This window comes from Papio anubis, chromosome 1 (assembly GCF_008728515.1).
Source record: "Papio anubis isolate 15944 chromosome 1, Panubis1.0, whole genome shotgun sequence".
Classification (NCBI taxonomy): Eukaryota; Metazoa; Chordata; class Mammalia; order Primates; family Cercopithecidae; genus Papio; species Papio anubis.
In genome coordinates, this window is record NC_044976.1 from 203,653,920 (window position 1) to 203,668,483 (window position 14,564).

The 14,564-nt window shown below is 43.6% G+C and overlaps 1 long non-coding RNA gene across 1 annotated transcript in view; it reads right to left on the reverse strand.

Annotated features, from left to right (window-relative positions):
- Positions 1–3,469: 3,469 nt before the first annotated feature.
- The window catches only part of LOC103880694, a 37,065-nt gene continuing 25,970 nt past the window's right edge, over positions 3,470–14,564 (reverse strand). The window contains exons 2-4 of the long non-coding RNA XR_002519063.2: positions 5,983–6,031; positions 5,066–5,337; positions 3,470–4,671 (exon numbers count right to left, since the gene is read on the reverse strand). This is a non-coding gene — a long non-coding RNA (uncharacterized LOC103880694). The remainder of the gene's footprint in view (positions 4,672–5,065; positions 5,338–5,982; positions 6,032–14,564) is intronic.

Below are 14,564 nucleotides of genomic sequence, written 5' to 3' on the forward strand. Positions count from 1 at the left end.
AGAATGTTTTGTCCCTGTGCTGGTGGCCTCTGTTGAACACTGGCTTTGCCACTTCATGGCAACTCTGTGCCAAAGATGTGAGATGAATGAAGGGAGGCACCAGGGCACCTGTTCACCTCATGTGTACCCTGAGAACAAGCAGACAGTGCTCCTAACAAAACCCACTGGACACTGAGCCCGTAGCCTCCCTGTCTCTTCACTCCAGCCTTCCATCTATTGGTTTATTACCTCCTGGCCTTGCATTAGTGGATCCAAAAACTGGTTGTTTTACTCACCTTGAATAGATAATGAAAATCATAGCTTCTATTTGTTGAGCACCTACTATGTGCCAGGAATGATTTTATGCTTATGCGTCACAGACACTGTTTTACTTAATCCCGCCCTGTCTCTGAGAGAGCTGGTTATAATCCCCATTTTGCACACAAGGAACCTGAGATTCAGAGAAGTCAGTCACCTGCCAGAGATCACACAGCTACCAGGTGCTGAAACAGGTTTCACTCCACTGCACGTTTGTGTATGGACATCTATGTGTGTGCACAAACATGCTCTTCCCAACCACAGATCCTGCAGAAAGCACATCCTGGAGAAAACGCAGAATAAACGTGAGCAGGAGGCCGGAAGGTCCCCTTTGTGAGTGGGCAATTTTGGAAAATGTTGTGTGAAACATCGTCAACAAGGTGCCTATCAACTTCATTCACGCAGCAGCCCAACAAGGGCACTGTTCTTTACCTAAGCCACAAAGAAAAAGCTTTCACGGCCAGGCGCAGTGGCTCACACCTGTAATCCCAGCACTTTGGGAGGCCGAGGCGGGCGGATCACGAGCTCAGGAGATCGAGACCACCCTGGTTAACACGGTAAAACCCTGTCTCTACTAAAAAAAAAAAAAAAAATACAAAAAATTAGCTGGGCATGGTGGCGGGCACCTGTAATCCCAGCTACTCTGGAGGCTGAGGCAGGAGAATGACGTGAACCCAGGAGGCGGAGGTTGCAGTGAGCCAAGATCACGCCACTGCACTCCAGCCTGGGCGACAGAGCAAGACTCCGTCTCAAAAAAACAGAAAAAAGCTTTCACTAAGGGACCAAGGGAATATTAGGCAGGGAATGAAGGGAAGAAGGCTGAGATCTGCATCCAACAGAGAGTTTAGTCCTCCTGGAGACAGGAAGGGAGGTGGAAGGCATCTTGTCATCTGAGATACTAGCAGACTCGTAGGCAGATTTTGCTGCCGATTCCCATCCTATATTTTTCAGAGATCTTCCGTGAATTTTAGAATTTGCTTAGGCTCAGAAAGAGGCATACAGTTTTTGTATCTTGAGTGGGGCTGTCACCATAGTTACCCTGTCCAATAAACTTTTTCATTTAAATCCCTCTCACTTCAATGTACTATTTTATTCAGATCTCTATCTAATAAAGGAGGTTCTAGCAGTATCTGCCCTGGGAAAATTCTCTTCATTTTGGTCAAAAGAAGCAATCTTTATTAACTATTTTATTCTCTCCCATTGTCCATAAGAAGTAGGACAATTAATTTTTTATCATTTTTCTTTCTTACATGCTATCTGCATTTCCCCTTGTGCATAACAGGTAAGAACCATGTCTTCACCCTTTGATGAAGCAAGTGGAGGAGGTTATTTAGAACCATCCCAAAAACCTATTTAAATCATCCCATGTGTTGGAAGAAATAGCAGCCCCACACCATCAACTGGCTAGGAGAGGGTCTGGGCTTCACGCCACGGCTCATGCCGTTAGTCCCAGCTATGTGGGAGGTTGAGGCAGGAGGAGCACTTGGGCTCAGGAGTTCAAGGTCACAGTGAGCTGTGATTGCACCACTGCACTCCAGCCTGGGCAACAGAGTGAGACCCTGTCTCAAAAAAATAAAAAATAAAAAAAAATAAAGAAAGAGAGTCCAGATAAACCAATGGGTCTGAAGGACTGTCCATGGTTTCTAGACAGCAAAAGACCAGGGCCAAGAGCTCAGCTCTCTGCAGAGGACAGAGGCAGCACTGGGTGTGGAGCAGCTCTCAGAGGCAAGAGCCATCGGTGGGTTCCCAGTAGGATGGCCAGGTCAGTGTGGAGGGAGGTCCACTGTCAGCACCCCTTGCTGCACTGTGCCACTTGTCTCCTTATGAGTGTTGGGTCCCTGGCCTTCACTCTTTCTCCAGCCAAACCCTTTCTTTCTCAAGCATAGCTCTGAGCCCACTCTCCCCTTCAAAGATTCCATCTGCCTCAAAAGTGCTTGCCAACATTAAGTGCCTGGGACTTGTTCCCACCCACCTTCAGCCCTTCTGCCAGAAGGGTTGGAGAGGATCAGAAGGCAGAGCACGGGACATCCCTTTTTTCTGGGACATCGATGATCTCCTACCTGAGCCATATGCTGGAGTTCCGCATGAAACAAATTCTGGCACCAAGAAGCTCTGAAGCCTTTCTCCACACTCTGCTTCACTTGGCAGCTCCCCATTCTTACCCAAAGAGGAAGAATCACACAGCAGTTGCGGATGGCTAGAGATTTCAAGTGTTTTAAGGCAGTTAATTTTTGGGGAAAAGAGAAAGCTGCTCCATCTGTTCATTGAGTGGAAAAGCCTATTCCCAACCTGGAGAAAGAGAAGATCTTTGGTGCGATGCTGTGAAGGGACTCAGCTGCAGTAACTCATGCTTGTTCCGCTCACAGCACCTTGAGGACCCCAAAGCCCCCCTCAGCCATAAATGTGTGGGACAAGCTGGTTCCTCTGACTTCGACCTTCTGTGAAGGAATAGCATTTCTATCAGAATCAATTGGGAAGCCCTTTGAGATGGTCACTAGACTCACACTCACAGCCCACCAGAAAAGAACCCAGCCAAGGTGGACTGACAGGGAGCCGAAGGGGTAGCCTTCTCAGTCTGAAGCATTCTACTTCAGAACCACCATGGCTTCATCTGGGTGGTCATAAAAAATGCAAGTCCCTGGGTTGTACCCCAGATAGACTGAAGTTGAACATCTACAAGTGAAGACCAGGAGCCTACTTTAATTAAAAAACAACAACAACAAAACACCTCTCCTGGTTCTTGTTGTGATGCTTTCTGGACTACTATAACCATGTTCCAGAAGCTCTGAGCAAGGTCTTTCCCTACACCCAAACAGCACCAGAACTGAAATTTCTTCTTTGGAGGATTATTCTTGTGAGGGCCCTGGAATGTTGTTCAAGTTGTGGTTGATATGGTTTGGCTGTGTTGTCACCCAAGTCTCATCTTGAATTGTAATTTCCACAATTCCCACATGTCATGGAAGGAACCCAGTGGGAGGTGACTGAATCATGCAGGTACGTCTTTCCTGCACTGTTTTCATGGTAGTGAATGAGTCTCACGAGATCTGATGGTTTTAAAACTGAGAGTTTCCCTGCACAAGCTCTCTTTCTTTGTCTGCCGCCATCCATATAAGATGTGACTTGCTCCTCCTTGCCTTCCACCATGATTGTGAGGCCTCTCTAGCCACGTAGAACTATGAGTCCAATTAAACCTCTTTCTTCTGTAAATTGCCCAGTGTCAGGCAAGTATTTATCAGCAGCATGAAAACGGACTAATACAGTGGTCTTCTAAGGCTTCAAGTTAAACCATAAATACTCCTAAAAGGGAAGAACCTCCAAGCCACCTGGATGACAGAAGTATACAAGAACAGAGCTAAACTCTCTTTGTGAGTGAGGAAGCCAGAAAGGGGGAAAACAGCGTGAAAAAGCATAGGGGTTCATGGACAGGTTTGGCCCCTGCCTAGTGTGGAAGCCCCCAATCCAAAGACCACACAAAGAGCTTTACTACACTTACCGAGCAGGGAGAGCACTAACTTGTCAGAGTCTCCGTGTCTCTAAAGGAGGAACTTACAGAGTTGTAGGAGCAGAGTTAGTTATGGGGTACTGTTTTAAGGTAGAAGTTAGGAAGCAGAGATTGGTAAGAATTTGCGAATCAGGTCAGTTGCTGAACTCAGATGGTCTTTGAAATGCATGGGTCCATGAGAAGTTACTCTTAACCCAGTCTGTGGTCTTATATTGGAACATATGGATTGGAACTTGACAAGCTGACATCAAAACAATTTGATCTTAGATAGTACAGGGCATGTCATGGTTTAATACAATTTTTCTGTTGTGCAATCATAGTACAGTTTCGCCTGGATGGCATCTCTATCATTTCTCACCACCAAACAAGAACATCAGCTCATCATTGCTTTATAATCACTTGAGGGCATGCTTTACTTATCACACTGTAACCCCTTCCAGAAACCAAATTCATAACTTGAGAATGCTAAAATGAGATTCTGGAAACTTGTTCCAAAAGAGGAATTCTAAAAGTGTTAGAGCAATGATAGCATTTTAGTAATAAGAGCACCATGCCCCAGTTGCCTCCTCTGAAAGACTGTTGTCATTCAGTTGTGGAAATTCCATCGCCCCACTATGTACTTGGGCTATGTTGCTTCTCACATGAAGTCCCAAGGCAAAGGTGGTAGGGAGATCACCTAGCCCATGCCCCTTGCCACCGAACTCATCCCTCCAATTCTTTCAGTCAATTGGAATAAAACCTCCTACTATGACTTTTAAGAATAAGCACACTACATATATTTATCTGGCCATTTTCAGCCACCATTTATATTGTTTCTCTCACTGAACTTCTCAGAAGTCTTAGGAGATAGGAGAGGGTAGAAGCTTCCTGACCTAAGGGAAAAAACAGAAAAAGACTTTTTTAGAGCAGTCTTATGTTCACAGCAAAACTAAGGACAAAGTTCCCATATAACCCCTTGCCCCCATACATGCACAGCCTCCCACACTGTCAGTATCCCCCATTGGAGTGCTGCGTTTGCTACCATTCATGAACATATACTGACACATCATCACCACCCAGAGTTCCTAGTTTACATTGTGGCTCAGTCTTGATGTTGTACCTTCTATGGATCTTGACAAATGTCTAAGGACATGCATCCATCATTGCAGTATCAGATAAAGCCATTTCATTGCCCTAAAAATCCTTCCCCCAACCCCTGGAAATTACTGATCTGATACTGTTGCCACAGTTTTTCCTTTTCTAACGTATCATAAGCTGGACTCTCACCTCCTTTTAATGAACATGGAAACGTGCACAGAGAGGTGTGTGATGGCTCAATGTGACAGGTGTTCCCTCTCCGGGCCCCACATTCCCTCCACTGAGCCTCCTTCATGACTCTGTTTCTTGACTCTGCACAGCTGAGAACTTCCTAAGCTGCGATAATTTCAGACCTGAGTAGAATAGAACTCCTATGCCGATTGTTTCCGTGAACAGAGAATTTTAGGGAATGTTCCAGTTTGGCTAAAGGTCCATCTTCTTGATGAAGCTAATGGATGAAGCTAATGGAAAGCATTTAAAACAAAGACAATTAGGGGAGACTTTGTTTTATAAAACAAATCTGAATACTTGGGAGAGCAGGTTTAACTCAAATGTTCAAAAATTCCTTCACTAATACCAGGCTTTAAAAACATTTTTTTAGTTGACAAATAGTAATTGTACGTATTCGTGATGTACAATAATTGTACATCATGGTGCTGTTTCAATACACATAAGGTATAGTGATCAGTCCAGGGTAATTCACATATTTATTATCTCAAACATTTGTCATTTCTTTGTGTTGGGAGCATTCAATATCCTCCTCCTAGCTATTTGAAACTAATAACATATTATTGTTAACTATAGTCATCCTACAGTTAATACCTGGCATTCTTATCAGCACTGAGTTGAAGCTCATCTAAGGAAAAGCAAGGTTTTTATGAGCCAAGGACACGGCATTAACTCTCTTGAATTTTTACCAATTATGTTAAAAATAACTGTGCAATTCAGGTTCAATTAAAGAGGAGAATAAAGGGAGTGGAGCAGCACGTAGCAGAATGAAGCATTTATCTAAGACTGACAGCAAAAGCCTCTTTGACTTCAGCAGTGGAATTCAGTATGCTTCTTTGGAATGAAAGAGCAAAAGAAAAAAGGAAAAAGCCTCTCACCTGACTCTATCCTCTTCTCAAGTTCCATGACCTTGGGCTGTCAGACTCACTGCAGAAGGAAAATTTCAACAGTTCAGCAGTATCACTCCTATAGCTCGATCCTAGAATTGTTTCGGCCTGATTTCCATAGACATTTTTTGTAATCCACTGCCAACCTCTAGGAAATGGGGATGAGTGACAACAGTACCTGGCTAGAAATGACAGACTGTGGCTCCAGTTCTGGTGGTTTGTTGGTTCTACAGGTGAGCCTCAGGTGGTCATCTCTCCACTGTGGGGCTCTCTGACTTCCCTCTTTCTCAAAAGGATGTGGCTAATCCTTCACATTAGATCTTCTCAAAGATGCTTAATGATCTTAAGGTCAGTGCATACCATGGTGTTTCCTTGGGTGCAAGTTTAGAGCTTACTGGAATAGGGACAGAGGGATGGCCGCATTGACCTTCAGGTTTTCTTAAATCCCTTTCTTCAGATGGAGGGGCTCAGGTAAAGGAAAGACATCACTTCTGCATGGTGAATGCAGCTGAGAGCACACTCCTCCCTGCTGAGTGAGAAGGCCTAGCTAGCAACTCAAGGAAGATGCTCATGTCCCGCTAAGACATTAGAACACACACAGGTACACACGTTGTACACACATGCACCTCTTTATCCAACTCCAAGCACCTGGTTAGGAGAGATCGTGTCACTGAATTTAGAATTGTCAGGTCACTCTTTATTTAAAGTCCTAGTCTTAGGGACTTCATTCACCTCTCTTCCTTAGTTCCCTTATTGGCCACCTCCTACTGCAAAGGCAACTGAGAGCGGATTTGAATCCCATAACGTTTACAGGAGCCTTGGAGTAAAGTGTTCCAGAAATAAAAGTCATCACATACCCAGGCAGGGAAACAGGGAAGATACAGGAGATTCCTATTCCTTTATTTAACTTTACGTTTTGTCTTACCTTTTTATTATCAAAAATTCAACATTTACAAAGTGGAAATCATACAATGAACTGCCATGTACCCATCACCCAGTTTCAACAATCAGCAACTCAAAACCAATCTCATTTCATCTATACCACCATCCATTCCCTCTTCCCATCAGATTGCTTTGAAGAAAATCCAGACATCATATAATTTCTTTTGAGGCATTTCTAAACATATGTATTTCTTAAAAATGGCCAGGCATGGTGGTTGGATTGTAATCCAGCACTTTGGGAAGCTGAGACAGGTGGATCACTTGCAGTCAGGAGTTGAAGATCGGCCTGGCCAACATGGCAAAACCCTCTCTACAAAAAAAAATACAAAAAATTAGCCAGCATGGTGGCATGTTCCTTTAATTCCAGCTACTTGGGAGACTGAGGCACAAGAATCCCTTGAATCCAGGAGGTGGAGGTTGCAGCGAGTCGAGATTGTGTCACTGCACTCCAGTCTGGGTAACGGAGTGAGACTTTGTCTCAAAAAAAAAAAGAAAAAGAAAAAAAAAAAGAAAAGAATAAGCACCCTTTTTAAAAATGTTATCACAATATTAGAAATTATCCACTGTTCAATCCCTCCAGTTATCTCAGAAATCCTTTTCTTAATAGTTTGCATCAGGATCTAAATAAGATCCATATCCACATGTTGCAATTAGTTGACAAGTCTCTAAAATATCTTTTAATCTGTGGGTACCGCCTCCATTTTTTCCTTGCCCCTTATAACTCATTTGTTGAAGACAGCAGTTTGTCTTGAGAATTTTCCACAGTGTTTATGTTGCTGATTGCATCTCTGTGGTGTCATTTACCATGTTATTTTTTCCTCTGTATTTCCTGTAAGTTGATGATTAGATGTAATTAGATAAAAGCTTGCTTGCATTGTGATCTTGTTCTGGTTTTTTTCTTTATTTCTTTGTTTTTGGTTTCTTTTTTAGAATAATTCACATGTGGTTCTGAGTATTTTCATCACAAGATACATATTGTCTGGTTATCTGTTTATCAATAGCAACTATTTATGAACTGCCTAAATTCATTAATTGATCAGAGATTGTACAATAGTTATATTCTATCATCTTCTTTTTACTAACTGGAAAACTTCTGTAAAGAGAAGCTTCTTCTCATCAATGATTTGATTTCCCTAAAGTACATTTCATATAGGAATGGTGAAAGGAATTAATGTTTTCCTTTTTTTCACTGATTTAAAAACAGTAAGTTGGATTTCTAATATCTCCTAAAGTTAACCAGTAAGGTTTTTCCAAATTTTTTATAAATTCAGGGATTCAAGCATGTTCTGTGTGTTCAAGTCCATTACAGTTATTATCCTTGATGATATTCCAATTGTCCCTTCATTGGCCAGAGCGAGCTTCTAAAAGTTAGATCATTTCCTTTTGACCTGACTCTTTGAGAGCTAGATTGATTGATTGATTGATCTCTTGTATGACAACATGTTCTGGAATTCATCTTGCACATTTATTACTCCAGACCTGGAATTAGCCATTTTTTAAGGAGCCCGTGTCTTTCAGTAAGAAACAGTATTTAGAGACCCCGATCCAGGCTCTAGGAGTGCTGTTGCCTGCTTCAGTTCCATTGTCTGGCCATGTCCTGGTTTGTTCACTTTCCCCTATTGGTGGGCATTTGTGCTGCATGTAATACATATCCTGTGCATACATTTTTGGGTATCTTTCTTGAGATCGATTGCCAGAAGTGGAATAATTGGAGCAAAAGGTAAATTTATACATCATTTTGCTGGACAATGCCAAATTCCTCCTTATAGAGGTTGTACCATTTTATATTCCCACCAGCAATGACCAACAGTGCCCATTTCCCCACAGCATTGCTAATTACATGATATTGTCAAACTTTTGGAGTTTTTCCAATTTGATAGATGAGAAATCATATTAGTGCAGTTTTAAATTTCATTTTTCTCTTATAAATGAGATTGAGCATATAGTGAAGTGCTGTTTACATTTCTCTTCCTGTGAACTCTGACTATATCTCTAGCTCATTTTCTATGCAGTCATTTTTCTATTGTTTCTCTATTTTTATAATCTTTTCTATATTAGGGATATTAACCCTTTGAGTTATAATTTACATTTTTAAAAATTTATTTGCTTTTTCACTTTGCTTAATACTTTTTTTTTTTTTTTTTGGAGACAGAGTCTTGCTCTGTCACCCAGGCTAGAGTGCAGTGGCACATTCTCAGCTCACTGCCACCTCCACCTTGCAGGTTCAAGCAATTCTCATGCCTCAGCTTCCCGAGTAGCTGAGATTACAGATACGCACCACTACACCCAGCTAATTCGTATATTTTTTTGTAGAAGCAGGGTTTCACCATGTTGGCCAGGCTGGTCTCGAACTCCTGACCTTAAGTGATCTGCCCACCTCAGGCTCCAAAGTTTTGGAATTACACGCATAAGCCACTGCACCTGGCCAGATTTTCTTAATGATACAAAAGTTCTTTTTTTTTTTTTGAGAGGGAGTCTCCCTCAGTTGCCCAGGCTGGAGTGCAGTGGCACGATCTCACTTCACTGCAAGCTCCGCCTCCCGGGTTCACGCCATTCTCCTGCCTCAGCCTCAGCCTCCCCAGCAGCTGGGACCATAGGCGCCCGCCGCCACGCCCGGCTAATTTTTTGCATTTTTAGTAGAGACGGGGTTTCACCATGTTAGCCAGGATGGTCTCGATATCCTGACCTCCTGATCCGCCCGCCTCAGCCTCCCAAAGTGCTGGGATTACAGGCGTGAGCCACCATGCCCGGCCAAAAGTTCTTTCTTTTATATAATCATCTTTATAAGTTTTTTTCTGATTTCTTCTGGATTTTGAAAGAAACCATTTAAGAAAATGCATATGGTTGTTTTTTACAGATGTAAATATTTCAGAGTGATGCATTCCAATTTTTTAAAGCAAATGAATTCTTATATGGAAACCTAAGGTACTCAGGACTTGACATAATATAGACCTTCAGTGAGTGTATATGCATAAATACGTAATAGGGTAGATATTTTTTCATTAAACAATACTGTGTCACTGGCCTGGTCAACTGAGTCATTGGTAGCTCTATATCCATGTGTCATCAATGCCTATATGCAGAGTTTAGTCAGTTAAGGACAAGCTGTACAGTGTGGCACCCATTATTTAATCATAGGAGTATGACCCTGTAAATGTTCGTGTCTCATTTTCATACGACTTCTGGTTCAAGTATGAAATGCTACACTGTGGACCCATTCACAAAGCTATAAGGGTGCCTACCCCTGTCTTCCTCTCTCCATTCATTCATTTTTTGTTGAACAACATTCCTTTGTCGAATACCTGCTATGTGCTAGACACCAGCAGAGCAGTTTACAATTTATTCTATTTATCTATTAACTTCAAATTCACTTCAAATTCACATTGGTTACTTTGAAGGCTACGTGTTAGATGTATTGAAAATATGTCTAGCTGTTTTAAGGATATTGTTCTTTGCTAGTTTATTCTTTACTAGCATGGAACATAGTTTAAAAAAAAAAAAGCTAAATGCACATGTTGCTATGTCATTTATCATCAGTAGTTGGATCACTTAGGAACCATAATGGTCTTCCTTGCTGCTATTGCTTACATTGCTGATTTTTCTTCTTTCCCCAGGAAATAGGATCTTATTAAAAATACTCAGTCCCATAGCAAAATATCATTTATCTGTGTAAGCTTGATGTTTTCAGTATTGAAACTATTTTATGTGGTTTGTAAAGTCAACGAAACAGTGGCTTCTGGAATGAAGCACATTTTGAGCCTACACACTCTGAGACCTATGACTTCAATATTTAGCAGTGATGGAGAAAACAACCCGAGGAACGCTTATTTAATGGGTAGGAAATTTTCGAGACTATGAGACCTGACATTTTGTCTTTTTTGTCAGCGCCGTCCCATAGTGCCTGATGCATGTCGCTTTTCTCATAGAAGGAACGTGCGAATGCTGCTGCAGGCCAGAGCAGGTGGGAGGAGCGTGGAGCCCATCCTGGCTCTGGGATGACCAAAAGGCCAGCACACCGTTTCCAGGGCCTCTATGTATTTGTTCCTCAAAGGGGACTGAGGACTCAGCTCCGCAGGCCATGGTGGAGAATAGGTAAAAGAGCCCATGATGAATAGCTATTTGTTGAAAATATACCACACACGTGACATTGCCCTAGATATGATAGTCCCTTGGCACTCAAAGTGTGGTCCCCAGACAGACCAGCTTTGACATTACCTGACAGTTTATTAGAAATGCAGGATCTCAGGGCCTGCTCCCAGGCAGACCACTGAGTCAGACTGCATTTTAACAAGATCTTGGGCATTTGTACTACACACTACGTCTGAGAAGCATTCTATGGAAAACATGAAGGTGGGCACAGTCCCTGCAAAAAAGCAATCCTGCAACAGGAGGGAAGCTACATAATCATAATATTATGAATCTAAACAATACATCAAGGGACAGTAAAAGACACAGGAATGATTATGAGACAAATACATGCAGAAGAAGGAGGGAGCTCTACAAGATGAGGTGATCAGGAAAGGCATTCCGGGGCAGGGTGTACACTGGTTCTGGGAAGTTGGGTAGGATTAGAGCCAAGGAGAAGGAGAGGACACTTTGGGAGGCAAAACCATCACCAGAGGTGAGAAGGGACACCCGAGATGTGTTCCAGGATCGCTGAATATCCACGTGTCTGAAGCCGATCGTGTTGCTAAGTTCTTTTCTGGACTCTTCACTACAAGCAGTAGAAAGAGGCAGCCCTGCAGAAAAGTGAATGTTTTAGGAGACTAGCAAATATATTTCATTTTATAATTTTAAGTTAGGCCATTCCAAAAGGTCTATTTGTTATTCAATTAATTCGTAGCTTGTGTTGTACCTAAGGTATTAATGCTTCTTCTGGGGTGGAACCCTTGGCTAGCCTGCCTTCACATGGCTGGGGCACTCTGGTGACCTCTGTCCGGGATGCTGAGCCAACTGCTCCTCCCCTGGGGCCACTCTGAAAAGCCATCTCTGCTTTGTAGAATACCCAGGGGTGATGGCAGGGGCTTGGAAGGGGATGTTTAAGGAGTCCTCAAATGTGCACCTAAGGTATTGATTCTGAAGATATTCAGTGCCGTGTTACCATTCATCACATTACTGTTTGGATACCTGCTGAGTTGCAGGTCTGTGCCAATAATGCATTGATTTTATAATACGTTTGCTCTGTTATTATCCTGTATGAAGAAGAGATTGTTCCCTTTTGTTTCAAATTCTAACCATTTTTTTATTATCACTCTCTTTGAGCAACTCCTGGTGTCCTGCTGGTTTTAACATTCACTGTCTGTAAAAAGATTCCTAGTTTACATACTGACTGCCATAGTCTGAGTGCTGTGTAGACAGTTTGTCTGAAGGCAACATTTTAAGGAGGTCCCCTCTGACAGAGATGGAAACAGGCACCAGGGAAGGGTTGCTGGCAATATACTCAGCTGCAGCGAATGTTCTTACCTACAGGTGTTTGGAGTGTGATTCACCCAGCAGGGTGCAGATTGACTAAGCAGTCTCATTGTATTAATATTCCTGACTTGCTTTAAAGCATTGCTTGAGCATGCAATGGGCTCCACTCTGCTGAGTCATCAGACTCATGATGTTGGCCAAATGCTCCTGGCTTTGGCTGTCAAGACCAAGTGAACTTTGACAATTGACCAGTATTTGTTTTTTAAGGCATGGCCAGCAAACAGAGATTCAGTGGAGGGACTGATGCGAAATTGCAGTGGATGCTTAGCAAACCCTGAGCAAAGGGCTGACTTTGCCCCTCTGCTCTGAGGAGACAAGCTGGGTGCCCTCTCCTAGCCCTGATCTCTCCTCCCAATCCTTCTGAATTCTTGCCCTAGGCCAACCTGGCACCTCATTTGAGGTGAGATATGACATGTACCCTGAGACTCTGAAGTGTCAAGTGGCAGGTAGAGAGGGAGCACGTGCCATCAGGATCTCACATAGTCTGTTCTGTTGACACAACTTGGGTCCACCACTTTAATAATTATTTTAAATAACATTGGTAGTTGTAGGGACTCCATAGGGTCAACATGCTGGACCAGGTATCTCATGTACATTAGCTCCTTTAAACCTCACAGTAACCTGCAGGGTAGGTATTATTGACATATTGATGGAACATTATGGGAAGAGGCCCCATAATGAACCTGAGATTTCAGAAATGCTCAGGGCTGGGGAGCCCCTTCCTTTTATGTGGTGGTTGTTTGACTGGTTCCGATGTGCTCTCACTCTTTGCATTCTAGCTGGCTCTGCATCCTGTGTCTCTCTCATTCCTCCTTCGCCATCTCAGGTACTCTGGCTTTTCCTGCCCGCCCTTGCACAGCCAGACCTCCTGGCTCTGTGGTTCCAGGGGAATTGGCCTGAATCGCAGAGAAACTCCCTTATCAGGAAGGGGAAATTGATGACGGGCTCTTGTCAGTGTTGATGCTTTCCATCTGCACCTCTTTAGGGACACCAGCTGCTGCCTGCCAGCCCCAGGTGATGTGAAAGGAACAAGCAACCAACCACCACACAGTGGTTTGTAAATTGTATACTATACCTAAAGTTTCCGACCTCCTAGGCAAATGGAAAACCCACCAGTCTCACCTGTACAAATGCAAAGTTGTTCAAAAAGTGACTGAAATGGGGAAGAAGAGAGGATCCCAGTCACAGAAAGTATGAAAGAGGAGCTCCCAGGAGAAGGGGGAAAATGGCGGATAGGAGGCAGGACTAAATTGCAGCTTTCACTCGGATGGACAGAGAAGCGTGTGGAAACTCGCACTGTGAACTTTTGCTCCAAGAACTACTGCAGGAATATACCAGGAAAGCCAAGAGAATCCACAGACCCTTTGAAGGAAGCAGATTACTCCTGCAGGACCCAGGAGACAGCCCAAATACTGTGCGTGCCCAAACTGAAAGTGGGAAAGGAAAATCATCTGCCCATGAACACACACCCTCACTGGGGAATCTGAAAGTCCAGATCATGCCCAGGAACACACACCCTCACTGGGGAATCTGAAAGCCACATCCCTAGGAAAAAGGGGATGGGAGAGTACTACATGAGCTGAGACAATGTAGACACCCCAGTGAAATACAGAGGTAGAGGAAGCAGCAGGAAAGCCCTGCAGTCTCTCTGGGTCCCCAGCGAAGCCATTTCTGACTTGTTTCACAGGGGTCCCTGGGGAGGGCTGCCAGAGGAACTTGGAAAAGACCACAGGGAGAAGGAAACCCCCAACTGAACTTTGTAACAATTCCAACAAGAGTTTCCTAGCCAGAACTCCGGGGAGGGCATGGATCTGATATGGGGAGGCATGAAAGTCCTGCTTGCTTTCTCATCCTGGAGGCTGGTAGCCTGGGGCAATTTCTCAGCCCTGTTTACCCACTGCCTGGAAACAGATTCAGTGCTGGTGAGGTGGGGGGTGGGGGGCACGGTGGAAATGACACTAGCCTTTTGGGTTGTGTGGGAGCTGGGTGAGGCCTGTAACTGCCAGCTTTCCCCCACTTCCCTGACAACCTGCATGACACAGCAGAGGCAGCCATAATCCTCCTGGGAACATAACTCTATTGACCTGGGAACCACACCCCCCATTCGCCACAGCAGCCACAGCAAGCCCTTCCCAAGGCAAGTCTGAGCTCAGACATGC